Source organism: Cimex lectularius, unplaced genomic scaffold, assembly GCF_000648675.2.
Source record: "Cimex lectularius strain Harlan isolate CLEC.00 unplaced genomic scaffold, Clec_2.1 scaffold283, whole genome shotgun sequence".
NCBI lineage: Eukaryota > Metazoa > Arthropoda > Insecta > Hemiptera > Cimicidae > Cimex > Cimex lectularius.
In genome coordinates, this window is record NW_019394189.1 from 495,517 (window position 1) to 515,080 (window position 19,564).

The window sequence follows — 19,564 nt, forward strand, 5'->3', positions numbered from 1 at the left end:
TATTTTCAGTTTCTGTAGTGAATTCTAAGTAGGTGTTCTGAGGAGGAGTTGTCTGGAAAGTGGTCGTCAACGATCTAAATACATTATTTTTGGGAAGTGGTTCTCTTCGCGGTTTCAGAGAAACACCTCTGCAAGAGCCCGAGTTGGGTTTCAAGCATTCCACAAAAGCCATTATGTGCGAAAACATCATTAAATCTAGACTAAAATATTAATCCTTATTTGTCGAAGAAAACAAATCCTTTATTGAGCAGTGTAACCAAACCGTCTTTCTATATTATTTGTTATTATAAATTGTAACGAGACCATCCAAGAAGAAAAAATGTTGTTACATAGTCTTCTTGGAGAGATATGAATAAATGATTCTATAGTACAAGCAAATATTTAATTGAAATACTATGACTAGATAATACACACAGATTGATTAGAATTATTTTCGCCAATAGGGCTTAATGTAAGCAATTTCGTTCAAAAAATTATCAAGATGATGAAGAAAATTTATTTATGGGAATAAAAATTTGGAGCCCCATCGTAAACAAACATAGAAAGAAAGATTAACAAAGAAAGTTTTTTCGACGGTTTTCTGCCTTTGTGTTGGCTACAAGGTTATATACTCTAGTTACATACTCTTCAACTTGAAAGAGAACTCGTTCTTCTGTGAACTCAGAAAACAAAAACAAACAAAATAATTAAAGTTTTTAAATTATTTTTATGGAATTTAAGGTCACTAATGTTTAAAAAATGTTTGACTACATTCGTTGGTATATTATACTTATGTTGAAAATGAATTTGTACAGATGACAAATTGTTTAGTATTCTACTGCTAATGGTGGGTCTTTTTTATACATGTTAATAATAAAGGTTGGTTTCATGCTCTAAACAGGGTGTTACAGGGTTAAATGTATATAGCATTTTTCAGTCAAATGAAACTTTTTTTCAACGAAATGAAACTTTTTTACAATGAAATGAAACTTTTTCAATCAAATGAAATCTTTTTTCAATCAAATGAAACCTTTTTCCAATCAAATTAAATCTTTTTTTCAAGCAAATGAAACCTAAAACCTAATGATAATAATTATGTACAGAAATAAATAAATGACATTATAGTACTAACAATAATTTTTATGGTGATGAATATTAATATTACAATAATTGAATCGTAAGACTTAGGTACAAGAACGTTTCTTGTGAAGATCCGTATTCATCAAACGTTTCTACATACACCCCGTCAAAATTTAATTAAGTAGGATAGAAAAGTGTTTTTGAGCGAGCAACAACTTTCTGTGATAGAAATTATGAATGATGGGGTGGGTGTGGAGTTCAATCCTTTTTAAAAAGATGGTTCCTACTCACAGTAACTTGTTTCGCATCAATCCGGATTTCGAGCCTTTTAGCTCATCATCAGGTGGAAGGGCGTTTTCGTGTTGGCGGGGGTATCACTTTTGCGGGTTCACTTTTGCAATTCATGTCGAGAGACGTGTCTGTAGAAACCCTTCAACCTCACCATAAAAATTATTTATGTTATTTATTTTTTACGAGGATTTGCAACAGCAGAGGTCATATAAGCCCTCAGGGTGCCGGTGTTTTTGAAAAAAAGCCCATTTGTAAGTGTGTCGGGTTCGAATGCAGGGCCGCTGGACACCTTACAGTGATGAGCGCCGTGTCAAACCTAAACCGTTGCGGCCACCGACGCCCCCCATAAAAAATATTGTTAGTACTATAATGTCATTTATTTATACCTCTACATAATTATTATCATTAGGTTTTAGGTTTCATTTGCTTGAAAAATGGTTTCATTTGATTGAAAAAAGGTTTCATTTGTTTGAAAAAAAGTTTCATCTGATTGAAAAAAGGTTTCATTTGATTAAAAAAAGTTTCATTTCATTGAAAAAAAGTTTCATTTGGTTGAAAAAAAGTTTAATTTGCCTGAAAAATGGCTATATATTGCCATAGTGAATTCAGTAAAAAAACCCGTAATTCTGCCCCCCCCCCAGAACGAGTTTTCTTTCTTGACTCTTTCATGGGATATTAACATTTTGATGATTTTAGTAAAAAATCTGATTTCTTCACATAAAATCGTATTTCACAACTTTAGCGAACAGCAGCAACCCAAAAACATCGTACATATCATATTTTTAATAAAAATATTTATTAGTTGGTAACAAAAATTAGGTACATTCTTCTCGTGGCATGGCCAGCGAGGAGCCTTCATCTGACCCCATTAGATTTTTACATATGGAGAACCCTGAAAAGTTCCATGTACAGCACACCCATCAAAAGAAAATATTGACATCACATGCAATGACATGACGGAAAGAAGGAAGGAAATTGATCTGATTTTGTTACAAACTAATAAATATTTTTGCTCTCCTTGGTTTCGATATCACGTTTTACTAACCTTGCAAAGGAGATTTCACTAAGAAAAGTTCTAAAAACGGTAAAAGTATGTTCTTGGAAAACTTAGAAAATAAGGCAACTTTGGTGAAATCCCTGAAAATTTTTGTGGAAAAGTTATTGCACGAGCCACAATTGAGCATTTAAAAAAAAGAAACATGGGTTTTGTCATTTTTTATTCTTTGAGCGGCTACTGTGAATTCGGAAGCGCGGATTTTTCAACGGAAATGTTGTTGTCTTGTGAAAAATCGATTGTATTTTGAGAAATAAAGGTCAAATTTGTATTTCAATTCTGTAAAGTTGAAAAATTACCATTTTATACGAAGAAATCTGATTTTTTACTAAAATCCAAAAAATGGAAATTTTACAAGAAAGAGTAAAGATGGAAACCTCGTTCTGGTGACAATGAACTAAGATTTATTTAGTGAATCCACCATGGCAGTATTTTCATTTATCCCTGTATATGTGTAAGTCCAAAAATGGTATATCATTTTTATCCGATTTTTTACAACGCGAAATTTTTTCCGCTAATTACAATCGTTTGTAAATTATAAAACACAAAAAACTTACAAGAAATATCTGTAGAAAGTAATAAAGCCCCATTGCCCTTCGGACGTCAAAAATGTCAGGTTACACTTATCTACTGTAATTTTTAAATGAATAAAACAATTCTTCCATTCCACCCTTTTTGAATGTATGGAGATTCGAATGACTACAATATTTTGTCAGTAAAGAAAGGAATATTAGCAGCGTTTACGACGAAAAAAAGATGTGCAAACAAATTCGCTCGTCTCTCGTTAAATGTTTGTTTTAAATATGAATTTAAAGTAAAATTTACATATGTCTTCCAAAGAAGAACCTTTGTAAATAATTTCTCTAGAGTAAATGTAATTTTTCTTTTCCTTGTATTAAAATATAACTATTGCGCTTTAAAAGTTAAAAAGGGGTTTTCCTCTATCAAAATTTCAAAATACTTTCTTCAAGAATTTAAATAGGTGTATTAGGTGCAAAGCCTAATTTTAATTGTTAATGGTCTGAATTTGCATAAACAGTACAAATTTACATAATTTGTTAAAGGCTAGGCGAAAAAACGAAATTACAAATTTATTCAAAAGAATAAATGTATGTTGAAAAGGAAAATTTTCAAACTTTGCTCCCTATTTTCGTTGTGTAAACAGCGAGGTAGGTTTTTTAAAAAATATCGAAGTCTGCGTGGTTTCACAACGAGATGATTAACATGATTTCGAAGTTTAAAAATTCCATCGGTGCGAGGCCAAGGGATCTCGGTTGCCAGGCGACAGGCCACATCTTCGGCCGATCCATTTTTTCTGAAAAAAGAACGATCTACCCTCCGGCTATCAGGGTTGAGCAATGTGTTGCAAAATCCTCTGGGATGAAAAGGGTTCAGGACGTGTCCATTCAACGCGGCTTTTCTGCATTTGTACACTGGTTTGTGCTATTGATTTGCTAAATTGGCTTAATAAACTAAGCTTCTTTATGTCCATACCTCAGAAAGAACACGGCCTTTAAGGTAGTTGATCATTTTCCAAGGTTTCCCATTCGCTTATTCCCTGCGGTTCTCATAATTAGACTGGGGAAAAAATCTCTACATTTAGACATAGTAAATGTCAATTTAGTAGAGGGCAGTATACAGGTCATACACATCTGAGAAAACACCTGCACTACACGGCTATATTCGACGTTGACCTCATATGTAGGTTACAAAAGAAAGAAACTTCCAGCCATATCATGTTAGAATAAGAAGCAATCTGAAATGACTACTGTACAAAAGATACCCGGGCAAAGGATTTGCGTCAATGACACTTATTAAAAAACGGATATCAATCAATCGAACTAAACTCAGGAACTAATCTCTAGAATTCTCTTCCTGTGCCAATCCGCAAAGCTGCGTCTGATACCTCTTTTAAATACTTCCTGTACGAACATCTCATCTCCCTCCAAACAGAGACAACATAGGTCACAATATTATTAGGTGCTTTTACTACATTAGAACCCTTGTTACCTTCCTTTTCTCAACTATTAAGTCTTATTGTTTTTATGTAAGGTTTTGGTTGAAATGAAAAACCTAGTATCACGAGCGGGATTCGAACCTACGACCTTCGGCTCAATACGCCGCTGCTCCAACCACTTGAACTATCGTGACTTCGATCCACTCGGACACCAACTCCCCATCTCAATCTACAACCTCGATCGAGTGGATCGAAGTCACGATACCTCAAGTGGTTGGAGTAGCGGCGTATTGAGCCGTTCGTAGGTTCGAAACTCGCTCGTGACACTAGCTTTTTTATTTCAACCAAGACCTTACATAAAAACATTAAGTGATTATGTTAGCACATGACAGAGAATCTTTATTATTATTACTTTTCCATAACTTATTTATCAACTTATATTTTTTATAGTTTGTGATATGTGACTTAGTTCAACTTATTTTACTTGATGTTAACGTCAAATCTTCATTAATTCAAGTGCCAAATTTGTAAAATATTGTATCATTATTATTCTTAGGCGACTCTTGTGTCCGAATCAATTATTTTCTCTGTCTCTTCTCCCTCAACTAGGAAAAGTACTACAGTGAAATCTCTCCTAACGGACACCCCTCCACAATGGTCCCGATTCAATGATATAGGAAATCAATGTATTTCGGAACCCTCTACAACGGAAACCTCTCTAAACCGCGGACACACCTTTTTTAATGAAATAACGGACTGTTTTTTTTTTCTGTGACTATTTCTTAAATTTTTTTAATTACATACATAGAACATTGGTTATGGGGTGAATTTTGTTCATAAATTCTAGTGGTTTGTTACCCACCTTTCCACAACGGACAATTCTTCGGTTCCCTTAGCTGCCCGTTGTAGAGGGGTTTCACTGTATAAGCCAAAGAGCTGCACTGGAGATTTATACGAAACCCCTACGTCCTACTATCGTCCTTCTCATCACCATCATTCCTAGGTACTACATTCACATTTGTGAAGTGGGTGTACCGTTTCCGAAATAACGCTTTGCACTTTGCGGTCACATAGAACATGTTCCGATGTCTCTGCTGTTTCATGGTGGTTTGTGTTTCAGTTTTTCCCATTTTTGTGTGCTTATTGTAATTCAATGGTACGGCCAGTATTAAGGTTATTATTTTTCTTAATTCCTGCTGTTGATGGAGAGGTACTTTTTCCTTTTCCTGGTTGAGATGTCATTTTGTTCAGTTCCGCTTTTAGCATGTTTAGGGGTGCGCCGATTTGTGTTTTTGGTCTACAGGGTGTGAGGGCTGCTTCTCCTTTTGATAGTTTGTAAGTCTGTCCATTGCTGCAATCCTCTCACGTCATGCCGTAACTCAATGTAAGTAACGTTCCTGCAGTGACATTTTACCATGAATTGGAGATTTGACTCACATACCATCTTTGAGTTTAAGGTGGGAAGTCTGTAGCCATCAGTACTGCTTGGATGTCTAAGAATATGTACATCTCTGCATAGTTTAGTCTCTTTTTGAGTATTTCTTGTCTATTGCGTGAGTTCAAACTTAAATAAACGGTTTTATGGAACCTAAAGTTTTGCCACGTCAGTATATAAGCCACACGCATTCACAAGCATTTCCAGACCAGCTTTGAGTTTTACGCTGAGTTTAGGTACAGTTTAATTGCCTCATTTCCAATGGCTTTTAAATAATCATCCATGAACGGTGGCTATTTTTTGTAAAATCGATATTTAAACTCTATGAAATATGTTCTGTCACATTTAATTACTTTGGTTTTTTATTGTATTGCAAATTCTCTAATGACCATATTTCTAGGTAGCAGAAAAAGAAAGTTTACAAAATGTATTTTTAAATAATAAAATCTTTTCAGTGGACGTATAATTCATGTAATTAACGAACAAAAACTTAACATATTAAATTTTTACAAAGGAGGGCTCATTAAAAAAAAAAAGGTTTTCACAATGGCAACAAAGGGGTGGTTGAAAGGGAGCTGTTCTCAAGATAATGATATTTTTTCCGCTTGGTATTTTACTTTGCTAAACTCAGAGAGCAAACGTAAGCTGGATAATTAAATTGGATAATAAGTTACGAGGCGGATAAGAAGAAATTACAATGTCATTTGTATTCTGAGCAATACCCCCGGCCCGACGCGGTGCTCCCTCCTGGGGCTTTTAGTCGGGCTTTCTGAAATGGGTTGTTATTGGAAATTCCGTCCCTCTGTTTCCAGTCTGGTTGACCAAAACCTTGGACACAACGGCATTTCGGACATATACGCCGGATATTTGAACCGATTTCTCATAAGACGTCTTACGATATTTTCATCTCACTGCGTGTATCTTTTTGATGAAACTAACTCAAAAGCAAAGAAAAACAGATTTTACACAAGATATTGTTTTTAACTTTTATCACTACCTTTGAATTTAAAACATATATATTATAGATAATTGATGTGGATGGCAATAATCCTACCACCTTCGGCTCTTTAAAAATTCGCTCAGATCCAAATCCACTGCAGCATTGCTAAATAACCGGATGTAAGTGCTTTTACAACTTAAAAGCTCTCAAAAAGACCTGGCACTGTAAAAAAAGATTTATAATTTAAATTCTACTTGCCTCTGAAGGTCAAAAGGGATTTGATTATTCCCCGTTTGAGGGAGCTTTCTATTACTAGGTTGGATGAAACAATGACTGAATATTAATGACGAAAATAATAAAACAAGACACTCAACACGACACACAACCCTAACACATTTACACTGAAAACACACACTTTGAGCCCTGAAGATGTTCTCAATAAAGATCGAAACGTTTCTAAACCTACATCAATAACTACCGCATCTCACGATCTCCACATAGACGTAAATGAGTGGTGATTAGTGACCGTTAATCGATATTTATTTAGAAATCGTGAGATGCGGTCTGGTGTGATGTAGGTTTCAGAAAAACATTTTCTTTATCGTGCCAAAGTTTCGATCTTTATTGAGATCATCTTCAGGCCCTGAAAATGATCTCAATAAAGATCGAAACGTTGGCACGATAAAGAAAATGTTTTTCTGAACCGCATCTCACGATTTCTAAATAAATAGACGTAAATAATGATTATCAATAAAAACATATTTAAACTGTTTTACATATTTTATACTTAACATTAATTTTTTATTTGGCTGGTTTTTAATGTATTTTGGGTTTTCGTATATCATATTAATTTAGTAGTTTTATTGTTAAAACCACGAAACAACTGTAGGTACACAAGATTTTGTTCGTAAATATGTTCCATGTTGTATAAATTATAAATTATTTAAACAATTTAGTCTAGTAAAATTCGTATGGATCAATAAATTATCAAAAAGAATCTTTGACGAAAATACATTAAATCTTCTGATATAATATTTCGGGAAATGGAAGTAAAATTAGACAGATTTGGTAAATACCACTCTTTCCAAGAAATCGAGAGGATTTTGCTTTTATTTGCAATTTATTATAACGAAAACACATTAAATAAAAATCTTTATTAAATAATTGCCGATTTTTATCAAAAATGACTATGTTATGATGTCAATTTGTCTGATTATTGATTTTTTTATTTTTAGAAGTCGCGACATCGTTGTGTTTTGTTCTTCTAGTGCAAAACAGGCATAAAAGTTATAAATATTTATAAAATGTTTTATACTTGATAAAGTAAGATTTCCACATGTCTGTGCCTTGTTCATTTCCGATCAATTTTTTTCAATCCTCAAGGAGCAGGAAACCGCACACTGACGATGACGATAAGCTGAAACGCGCCTGACAGACCAATGAACGTGAAAGCCCCAACTACATTTTCTTTCCCGTTAAAGATAATTTATCACTTATATCTCTATATATTCTTTTGCTTTTCTGTTGATAATAATGTTATGAGTTTTACGAATTCACCATTGTGTATATTTTATTAGTTTCGACTAGTTCATAAATATCATTTTTTAAATAATATTCAAAAGAATGTTTGAAGCAGAATGATAAATTCTAGAGTTTAAAATGAACTTTACTTTTATTAAGAGATAAATATGCAGAGTGGGTGGTTCAAAAAGGTGGAAAATATTGATGCAAACAGTCTTGACTTGGAAGTTTAATCTAATATTGAAGGAAGGTCAGGGACTTTATACATCCTTGTCCCTTATACATTCCGCCCATGGCAGAGACAACCAATTTTCACTATCCCATTTTCCCCTTCTCCACAATTATGCGGTTGAGAAAAACGTCACCGCCTTTTATGTGAGCACGTGCGTCATAAATATTTCTGAGCGTGTTACTTTTCTCTATTTATCAAAATAAAAACTAAGTTGAGCCCTGATTTGTCAGAGCGTAGTGCCGATAGACAGCTGTTAACGGCAAGGGTATTTTTTCTTTACAAACGACATATGTCAGCATCAAATAAATCTGGAACGCTTTGGGGAGTTGTTATCTGGGTCAGATTTGATTTCTCTCCTCCATATAAATAAATATGAAAACACTCGTTTATACTTCCTGTATCCAAAGCTGCTGCTCTCATTTATATTTATGAACCATTCCTTCTTTTTACTGCGACAGGAAATGAAATTTTGGGTCTAATAATTGCTCTAAATAATTTAATCAGTAAACAGCATGGCATCTTAGAATAAGAGAAAGCAGAATGTGAAATAGGTGACATAGAGAGAGAGATAGAAAAAGAAAGAAAGAGAGAGCGGAAGGGAGGGAGAGAGAGTGAGAGCCAAATGAAAAGAGAGCGAGATCGATAAAACATACACATACAAGGGGGAGAGATTAGTAAAAAAGATTCGGAGGGGAGTTGGCAGAGTAAGCACGACTGGGGACATAAAGAAACAGGGTAGAACCAAAGGAATAAAAAAGCAGCAAATTTGACAAAGGTAAGGTAGAGAGAAATGGGGAGAGAGAGAGAGAGTAAAAATGACAGCTAAAAAAAGTTTGATGCGAGGGAGATACATAATAGTTATATATTGTAGATTGATAGCTGAATATGTAGAAATGAATAGATAAATAGATATAAATAGTTAGAGGTAGATAGATAGAAGACATAGGTAGAAAGAGACAGAGAGAGATGATAAAGAGAGTGAAAGGGCGTGAGGAGGAAGAAAGGTTGATTTACATTGTAGGGATGAAAGATAAAACCATTGATTGATAGCAAGATATATATGAAATTAAAAGAAAGATGATATACCTACACAGAGCAAGAGAAATACGGATAGAGAGATGCAGAAAATCGAAAGAGATAGAACTAGAAAAATAGAACTGAGAGGCTGAGAGGGGATATTTATTTAACCCATAATCAAGTCTTTGTGAACATTTCAGCTTTTTAACCTGCTGAACTTTGTGAACTTTATGCAAACATGTAAATACATCAAAGAGGTTTTTTGTACTCTATCTTTACCGGGAATTGCACAAAATGCAGCATAACTCATTATGAAACTTATCACATTCAAAATATTTTTAATTTAGCAAAAAAATAAAAATAATCCTTACCAGTTCAACTTCGTATTGTTTTTAGGCCTTCAGGTCAATCGGCTTCATGGAACTGTAACAAAAATAACAAAAACAATAAAACTTAATGAAATATTTAGTAATTAATATAATAATATTTTATGAAATCCTGGGAATTCGATTGAGTTCGTTTGAAAATATTATATAAAAGTATTAATTCATAATCATGAAATTCATACAATCTTTAAAAAACACACGCTCATACTTTTGCTGGTTTTATTAAAATAGGGATTCATTAATTATTTAGGTAATATGTTAACTTTAAAAAAATAAAGTAATGTTCTCAAAGCTTTCTGCTGCATGTGAGTCCAAATGGCCCACTATTTGTCGGTAAGCATCAAAATGAATGCATTATTTGCCATACAGGTTATTAAAGCATTTGGTTTCTTCTCAACTACAGAGGGGGTTTAGGATTATCAGGAACAGAGGAAGACCATTGTTTGAAAAGTGGAATTTTTATATTTTTATGGCGTGAAGAACAAAAGAGATGTTAAAGTCATCGTGAAGGCTAAGATGTAGAAAAAAAGTTTGCAATACCTCAAAAGGTGGTACGGATTCTGGACGGATTGTATTCTATAAGACATGGATGTTTCAGTGAGCACCAGTTTACAGAGTAGTGTGTATCTTCTGTTATTGAGGCATTGTTTTGATCGTCTATCAAAGAGTCGAGAGAAAAGGTAATATCGATATTGTTCTTTTCGTTCTAGTCTGAAGTCTAATTTGAAGACGTAAGGTGTTTGTCTATGTATAGCGCTAAGGAAATTATGTTGAAGAGGAAGTAGTGCTCTCTAGTATTGGCATTTATTTAGGTTAACTTTTATCCACCTCTTCTTTAGCATTAGGTATGAGGTGTATAAATGTAAGAGATGTGTAAATTTCTCGAAAAGGAAGGAGAAGGAAATCCTCTTTCTCAGCAGGCACAGATCTGTGGAAAATTATTGGCCTTTATATCGGCCACTGCACTCTTTACTATCGCCTAAAGGACGGGCAAAGAAGAGGCAGGAACATTTGGACTCTGGCAATAACCAGAGACATCGGCACACATCCTTTGTGAATGTGAGACACTAGCCCGTATACGGTTCTCACAGCAAGAGAAGTGCGCGATGATGCGCCGACGAAAGTCCTTAATTTTGTACAAAAAAAGTGTAATTCCCAAGGTATGGTTATAATTTATAAAGGCTCCCTCTTTATATAAGTCGCAGATTTTGAAAATCCTTGTTCAACCCCCTCCCAAGCTCAAAATAGAATAATGTTCAAATAGATGGAAATGATTCTGGTGTAGTTTGCGCTTCCTGCGGCAAAACCAATTGCGTGTCTTTACAAAAGCCTTGCAACATCGACAGCCAATTGGCGCGTTGCTGCTTATAAATATTCCATATCATCATCCGCAAAATACGCGAGTTTGGCAAAGGTCCTGCTGCCGGCACTGTGCTTTTTGTATGCTCGTGCCGACTAACTCCAGTCGTTAAGACCCTTCACGCGGTGTTTCTCTCGGTTAAACCAGAGTGTAAGCTTCAAAGAAAAGGGGAAAATATCCTGCTTTACGCACAATTATCTACCGGAAAATCCAGCGAGCTGTCTGTAGCAATTTCCAAAAAGTGAGGCTGTAAATAACAAGCGGACAGGGTTGCTGTATCATCGACAAATGTGAACAGGTAAATATTGGCATACTTAGGAATGTCAGCAGTATATATGAAGCAAATGATAGGACCAATGATATTACTATGGAGAACTCCTGGCCAGACAGGATGGGTGGGTGATTGGGAAGTACCGTACGTTACCGACAAATAACTGGAAAGATGTCTTTGAGTTTACACAGCATTCTACCATGCCAGATCTGATCGGTAAGATGAGTAGGGAATGAACAGTAAAGAAAGGATATTTGTGAGATGTTTGCAGTATCGCCGGGAAAAGTGGATAGGGAGGTATTCGGATAATCAGGGATTTCAGCTGTATATAATAAGCAAACCTTTACTACTTAAGAAGGATGGTAAGTAGTCATATATTGGACTCCTGCCCGGGCAGGATGGATCGGGGGTTGTGAAGAACCGTACGTTACTGACATTAGGACTTTATGATGAAGCAGTACGTAGTGGAATGGAAACCTTTGAGCTTGCTGTCATGCCAGATGCGATCGATGCTTGCCGGTGGCATTGCTGAACTGTAGTGCGTAGGTGTCGGAAGCCGATGGATCAAGAATTTATTAAAGGAATGTACTAGATGCATAATTTGTTGGAGGAGGTTTTCAAGAATATTTCTCATCAAGGGAAGTAGACTTATAGAATCATAGGATACGTTGGGCAGTAGTTCGTTGGATTTCAAGATCAGAATAATTGAAGCAAATTTCTGTAGGTTTGGGAAGTACGGTGGTTCCTAAGGGCAGAGACATACAGATAGGTACGGTAGACAAGGACACATTTAGAAATTTTTTCGTAAACATTATAATTGTTGTGGAAAAGACTCTTTAAAAGCCGTAAATTCATGATTCTTTACAGCTATGGTAAAAAAAGGATTCTTTCTAAACTGGTTTTAATGGCTTTTAGTTTGGTACGATAAATGTGGAGGATATGACCTTTTAATGATGCACTTTAAGCCCAGTAAATTCACTATTTTTCGTGGTCCACTTGACCAATTAATAGCATTCAATTAATTAAGGTTTTAAGTTGAGATAAAAAAGTCAGTGTCACGAGCGGGATTCGAACCCACGACCTTTGGCTTGATACGCCGCTACCCTACCACTTGAGTCGATCCCCTCGGGCATCTCAACCCCACCTTTTGAATTTTCCCTCCTTTTTGCCATTTTTCAAATGTCGTGTAATCGGATTGGAATCTCGCCGACAAATGAATTGGCCACGGAGAGCTTTAGTGAAGTGTACTTCATTTCAATTCCTTAAATTCACTATTTTTCGTCGTCCGCTTGAACAATTAATAACATTCAATTAATTAAGGTTTTAAGTTGAAATAAAAAAAAGTCAGTGTCACGAGCGGGAAGTTGGTGCCCGAGGGGATCGAAGTCACGATAGCTCAAGTGGTAGAGCAGCGGCGTATTTAGCCGAAGGTCGTGGGTTCGAATCCCGCTCGTGACACTGACTTTTTTATCTCAACTTAAAACCTTAATTATTTAAATCCAGTGTTCGTGCTATTTTGTTTTTCAGTTATGAAAATGCTAATACCAGAAGCATTAGCGATCATTTTACAAAACAAATTGCGCACTACGCGCTAACAGATTAAACAGCAAAACTGCGTAAATCCTACGGAAATTTGAGCCGGAGAAACTTTGGAGGGGGATCCGCTGGGGTCGATTTGTATTCTTTCACCGTTCTGACACGCTTCCCACGAGGAACACTCGGAATAGATGTGATCTTTGATTTCCACTCTTCACGTGTGTAATAGAAGTGGGCACATAATTTATGAGGTGACGTCTGTCCATGAGACACTTTTTACGTATCTAAAATATATCTGTTTAAGGATTCAAAAAATTCAATCGAACATTGTGACGAACTGCACACATTAAACCCTCATGTAAAAAAGAAAACTGAATTTAGCATACAATCAATAGTGAGGGAGGGAGAGAGAAAGAAAGAATGAAAGAAAGAGAGAGAGAAAGACCGTTAAAAATAGAAATAATTAGTTAATCATTAATAAATGATTACTCTATTACAACTCTTACCTTGCAAAGAAATTGTTTCTTCAATTTAAATATTTTAACTAGAATAATTTTTTTTTTAACCTGCACGATCTTCTTTAAGCGTTTCTATTTCTGACGAAGATGAAAAATAAATGACCTACCGGAAGTGAGATAAAAATCCACCCCTTTGCTGTTACGTCAAAGAGGTGCTTTATTAATAATAAATTAACAATGGGGACATCTCAGTGATTAAAACATTTATTTACAAATTTTCGTTAAATCTTTCTTATAATGGAATAAGAGACGTCGAGGGAAATCGGTGAAACTGTAAACGAAGTAAGATTTTATTCATCACCTTCATTTTTTTTAAGTTATTATAACAAGTATTTTTACAATTCACGATATGTAGTCAATTTTGATAGTTTTCGTTACGGTTTTGGTACAAATTAAATAAGATAAAGGCCTGTAGTAGAATTTTTAAATTTTACAACCTGAAGAGAATATTTCCTAAGACAAAAAACATTTCTCTCATTAGACCTTATCTAATTTAAATAAATGAACTGGATTTAAATGAATGAAAAATAGTTATTAGTTAATAATAGTTTTACGTAAGAGGCAGAATGGAGAGTACAGAGTGCTGATTCTTTAAGGATAGATTTTTTAAAATTAATTAATTTTAATTTACACCTGCGCCAATTGCTGCGCTTAAGTTGATTTGATAACATCTTAGGACAAAAACAAAAATGAATCCAAAAAATATACATAAATACGAATAAAGAAAAACTACTCATTAGTTTCACTTTGACTTTCAGGATTTAAGAGATCGCTAGGTCAGAGAAGATCAGTCTGGGAAGATAGCACACATACTTTACATAATGAAAGATTTCAGACATGAAGGTTTGAGTGGACGAATAATTGTATGTGAAATCATGTAGCGGATTTTCGCTATTTCATTGTGCTGATTGGGATAGGTATTAAGATCATTGTGATTGGGAAGATTGGAAGAAAGGCACATTGACGATAGTTCGGAGGATTTTGGATTGTCGGGATTGGATACGTTGGAGGTTGGAACTTTTTTGAACCCCGAAGTTTAATGGCGTTTGTCAGTTTTGATCGTTCGTCCAGCAACCTTTGAAGAAGTCTGAAGCATGTGTTGAATTCTTGTTTTTTGAGTAGTGTGTGTGGGTTTCATGTGGGTTGTTTGTCACTATATCCCAAAATAGCGAACTTCATTAGCTGGTGGAAAAAGGATACTATTGTAGAAGTTAGGAACAGTAGTTATTATCCAGAGGTTGAAAGTGACATGTTCACATATTTGTATGTTTATTGTCATCTTACACCTCTTGAACCACTCAAGAGATGTGACATGGGTGTGCAGGTTTTCTGGTCAATATGACAGTATCTTAAGGAGAGCAAAGGATTTCAGTAGCCGCATAAGTGGTAACGACCGTTTCAGAAAAGGTAGGAATGTTTGTGGTTTTGCTGTCTAGAGGATGGGTCCTAAGATACTTCCTTGTCGTACCACTGCATCCGTGCGATACCAGATTGATAGAAAGAGGCCAGTGATGACTGGAAAGTATATCTCATATAGGTAGGTTTTTAGGATCAGTTAGGTAGACTTTCCAGTTTCTAGGAGCACTCATTTTGCTCAAGAACGAAAACCATGATGTCTAGCGATGGCAGTGCTGATTAGTGGAATGAAAACGTCTGAACAAAAACTGGTGGTCAAGAATAGTATTACAAGAAAGGACGATAGGGAGATGTTTAAGAGTTTTTATAGGATTTTGCCCATGATGGGTAACAGACTAATTGAACTTAGGATGACAAAAGATTATGAGATTGTTTGGACTTTGGAATCATCAGGATGAGGGAAATCCCTCAAAAAGGAAATTTATACGTCGACATTTGCTATCAATTCAAATTACTATATTAATCCATTATATTTCGTGATCCGATTGACTAAATAACTTCTTTCAATTAATTAATCTTTATGCAAAGATTGGTTGAAAACGAAAAAGTTTTGAAAAGTGGCTAAAAGGAGGGAAAATTCGAAAGGTGGTTGAGATGGGAAGTTGGTGTCCGAGTGGATCGAAGTCACGATAGATCAAGTGGTAGCGGCGTATTAGCCGAAGGTCGTGGGTTCGAAATCCGCTCGTGACACTAACTTTTTCATTTTCAACCAATACCTTACATAAAGATTAATTAATCAAATTACTATGTTATTCTTTCATTAAAAGTAAAAATAACAAATGGATTTCGCATACCTTGGAAGAAAAGCATTTTTGGGAACTCTTTAGGCGAAAGCCACCATTTACTTTTACTATCAATATTAGTTTTATATATTTTCACTTATAATTATGTTATAACATTTTATTTTAAATTTAACTTGTCCACCTGTATTGCATATAATTAACTTGTACAAATAATAATATAAATTTCTTAACTACTTAATCGCATTTTTTTAACTACTAAACTTTGCCTAGTTGATTATTCGCTCTGATAGAATTGATCATTTATTTAAGGGTAAATGTCAGCTTTGACTCACTTGGATTTCCAATGAACACTAGCGATTTGTTATCAACATTCCAATTTACATCATTCGTCACTGTTCTTCCGAGAAATGGATCGTTCGAATGTAAAACACGGAAGGTAAACCCGATTGCCAATTTCTTGTCCATTCAAAGCATTCCAATATCGATAACGTAACGTCTAAGTTATACATCAAAAAATAAAACATTAAACACTAATTAAACGTGAAAAATATAATTTAGTTTGTTCCATCTAACAGGGAAATTTATAAGAACAAATGAATAAAAGTTAGAAGACGATTGCGCCTGAATTATTAACTTCAATTTATTTCCTTACCTCCTCGATAATTCTAACAGATTAAATAGCCGGAACAAATGTGCGACGGAAATAAAGAAAATGATTGTAAATTAATAATAAATCGACCATTACATCAACCTTTGCCAAAAAATGACTTCTTTTCTATATTTCATCAGCGGACAACCATAAATCAATGTGGATTTTTTGAAACGATTTCCACCTGTGAATATATTTTATACGTCGTTTTATTTGTATTTTTGTTGGCGTGGCCGACCAGTTAGGGCGCCCGAGTGTCGCGCTGGCGGTCCTGGGTTCGAAATCTGGAATAGTCAATGAATTTCCAATTGTGAGTAATATGGAGGAAGTAATGTAACGTGGTTTGACCCCTCGTCGACATCAATGAGAGTCAGTCGTTAACCCTTCCTCTATGACAGGAATTACGTTACATTACGTTTTTTTACTTACATGGAACATGATTTAGACAAAACTCGTCAAACGAAAACTTAAAAATTTAAAAACTGAACCGTAGAAATAAATTAAAAAGTAATAATTTGCTTGAAAACCTTGAAACAATTATATAAATTGAGAATTATTAAGCTCGAAAGAATATGTTAAGATTTGTTAAGAAATTGTCCGTTTATGCAAATTGTTATTTTACCCAATTTCAAAAGGATCCTCCGAGAATCACCTGAGCGGCAAAGCCCAAGTCCAAGGTCGCCTCAGCCCAAGGGAAAAGGTTTCTTTATAATAAAACTTTCAACGGGCCGAGCCAAGCTGACAGTTGTATTGCAATTGTAATAAAAAGAAAAGTCGTAAGAAACATGTTTCCTCGGGTTGGAAGCGTTCAGAAAGTGTTGATGCATTATCAACCAATTTGGAAACGTCCACGGTTGTCCACAACTGGTTCTTCCGAACACCTGCTGCCTCATCTATCTCTCAACATATTGGATGCCATATTTCTTCCTAAACCACTATATTCAATTGCGTCAATATCCTTTAAAAGACACGACCATTGAGAAAAGTCAAAATGATTACAATTATTTAGTTCTTATTGAATTATCCCGAACTTTCGTTGTCAGAATTTACTTATTTGATAATACAGACAAAACCAATCAACCGTGCCAAGGGTTATCTCCATTGGAAAGTTTACCTTCATCAAGTAAACTCGCCATTGTACCAATACGACTTAACTTACTTACTGTCAAATTCGATTAGTGCGGTTGTCATCACAGTACGATTTGAAATACTAGACAATAAGAATAAACATTAATTTACTGATTTACATATTGGTTTAACCATAAAATCTCATATCTAAGGACTGGATTTAAAACACAATTTTTGCAGGAAACAACACTTCTTTCTTGCTGACGATTTCATGGAATTTTTAAAACGATTTTCCTGTGATGTTGGCGGATTGATTGAAATTGATCACCGTTCCGCCTTTTCTCGCTGTCAGACTAAAGTGAAAATCATTTTCGGTTCAACGCTATCACTGATGAGTTTTTTTTATATTCCAAACTCTGATTTAATACTTATAAATTCAAACTTGTTTTTTAAGAAATGTTAATAAGTAATTTTATGTTTTCATAGCATTCTTTAAAATATGATTAAAGAAATGATGGATATAAGAGAAAAGATTAAACGCTTCCTTATTGTGTAATCTTATCTAACTGACCACTAGATTCAAAGTGAGGTGCGGCAAAAAGTTCCACTAATGCAGACAGATAAAAGCCGGCGCCCTACAAAGGAGCATTCTTTGTTCCACCCCTATTTACTATTTATACTGCTTACCCACTTACACACACCAATACCGTAATCATCATCTACGCAGACGGTATCGCAATTTCGTTCAACAACACGAATCTTATCCAAACTATGTCCAACATCCAAAAACACCTTGAGCTTACCGAAGACTGATGAGTGCACACAAAATGGAGGACAAGACTGAATGAAGAAAAATTTATTCAGTTTACGTTCACAGCGAAAAAATAGTTTTGCCGTCCGCCGTACATCAACAATATGATATTGATATCCATTCAAGTGAATTATTACGTGGACAGCAGATTGACATGGAATCCTCACACAAGGCTTAAGAGATAACAACTTAATAGAATACTTGCACAACTTTGAAGTTTTCTAGGACCGAAATCTGTCTTGACAGTCAAAACAAACTAACTTTATACAAGACTTTACTGAGACCAGTTATGACATATGGAGTGGAACTGCCATGCCTGACGACAACGAGTGCATCCAATTCCAATCAAAAACCCTCAGTCAAATTGTCAAAGCTCCTATTACTTCCTTAACCTCACTATCTTGGTTCCGTAACCGTTCCCAATTCCAAAAGCTTCATAATAACCTCTCCATCCATTTTAACCATACTGCTAGTGCCTTCTCTCCACATTTCCATACCGAAAACCCGCCACCTCACCTTAATCGACGATGCCTCGAAACCTCCTGGTTTCTTAATCCCTCACACTGAGTACCAGAATTGGCTGGTTTCTCGTGGCATATGTCCTCCGGGTTCAGCTGGCCTTAGTGTTTTTGCTGACACCGCGTGAAAAACGTATAGTAATCACATTTGTAATATATAATATTAAAACGTTAAAAAAGTGATTTGCTTAAAGTCAAATTATTCCATTTATCACAGTCGAGAAAATCTGGTTTTGACATTATATTTTTACTCCAAACAACCTGTGTAGGATACTACAATACATTTCACATCGACTGTAGACAGTTTTATAATGAGTTTACATTAAACTATAGTGTAATAAAAATTAAGCCTAAAGTGCTTTTGCTTTTTTTTAATAAAAAAAATTGATAGCACACGGTAGTATCCTATTGAATACCATCCTTCGAGAATGTTCGGAGCAAACGGAATGGAAGTAAGAAATCATTCGTCTCCATTACGAATTCCAAGGCATTCAAGAAAATCTTTTCACGGCCTTCTTTATTCATGGAAATTCTTCCTTTTCAGCTCTATCTGCGCTATGCATTTCGAAAATAGGGTGGTTATGAGTGCTATTTTATAACTGTACAGGATAAAAAGGGGTGAGTTTTATTAACAAGAATTCACGGCATGTATAAGTACTTCTATAAGAAACTCTCGTAAATTGAACTTTCTCATCAAGCTATCCTTGTACTCGAGGAGGCGAACTGAGAACTACTTTAGGCCGACCTAAAGATTCCCTCTAACTATTCATTAAACTTTTCAA

The 19,564-nt window shown here is 35.1% G+C and overlaps 1 protein-coding gene across 2 annotated transcripts in view; it reads right to left on the minus strand.

Annotated features, from left to right (window-relative positions):
* The window catches only part of LOC106669121 (dual 3',5'-cyclic-AMP and -GMP phosphodiesterase 11A-like), a 203,154-nt gene that overhangs the window by 148,634 nt on the left and 34,956 nt on the right, over positions 1-19,564 (minus strand). For both annotated transcript variants that reach the window (XM_014398401.1, XM_014398402.2), the window contains one exon: positions 9,878-9,929. The gene's annotated coding sequence lies outside the window, so the exon portion shown is untranslated. The remainder of the gene's footprint in view (positions 1-9,877; positions 9,930-19,564) is intronic.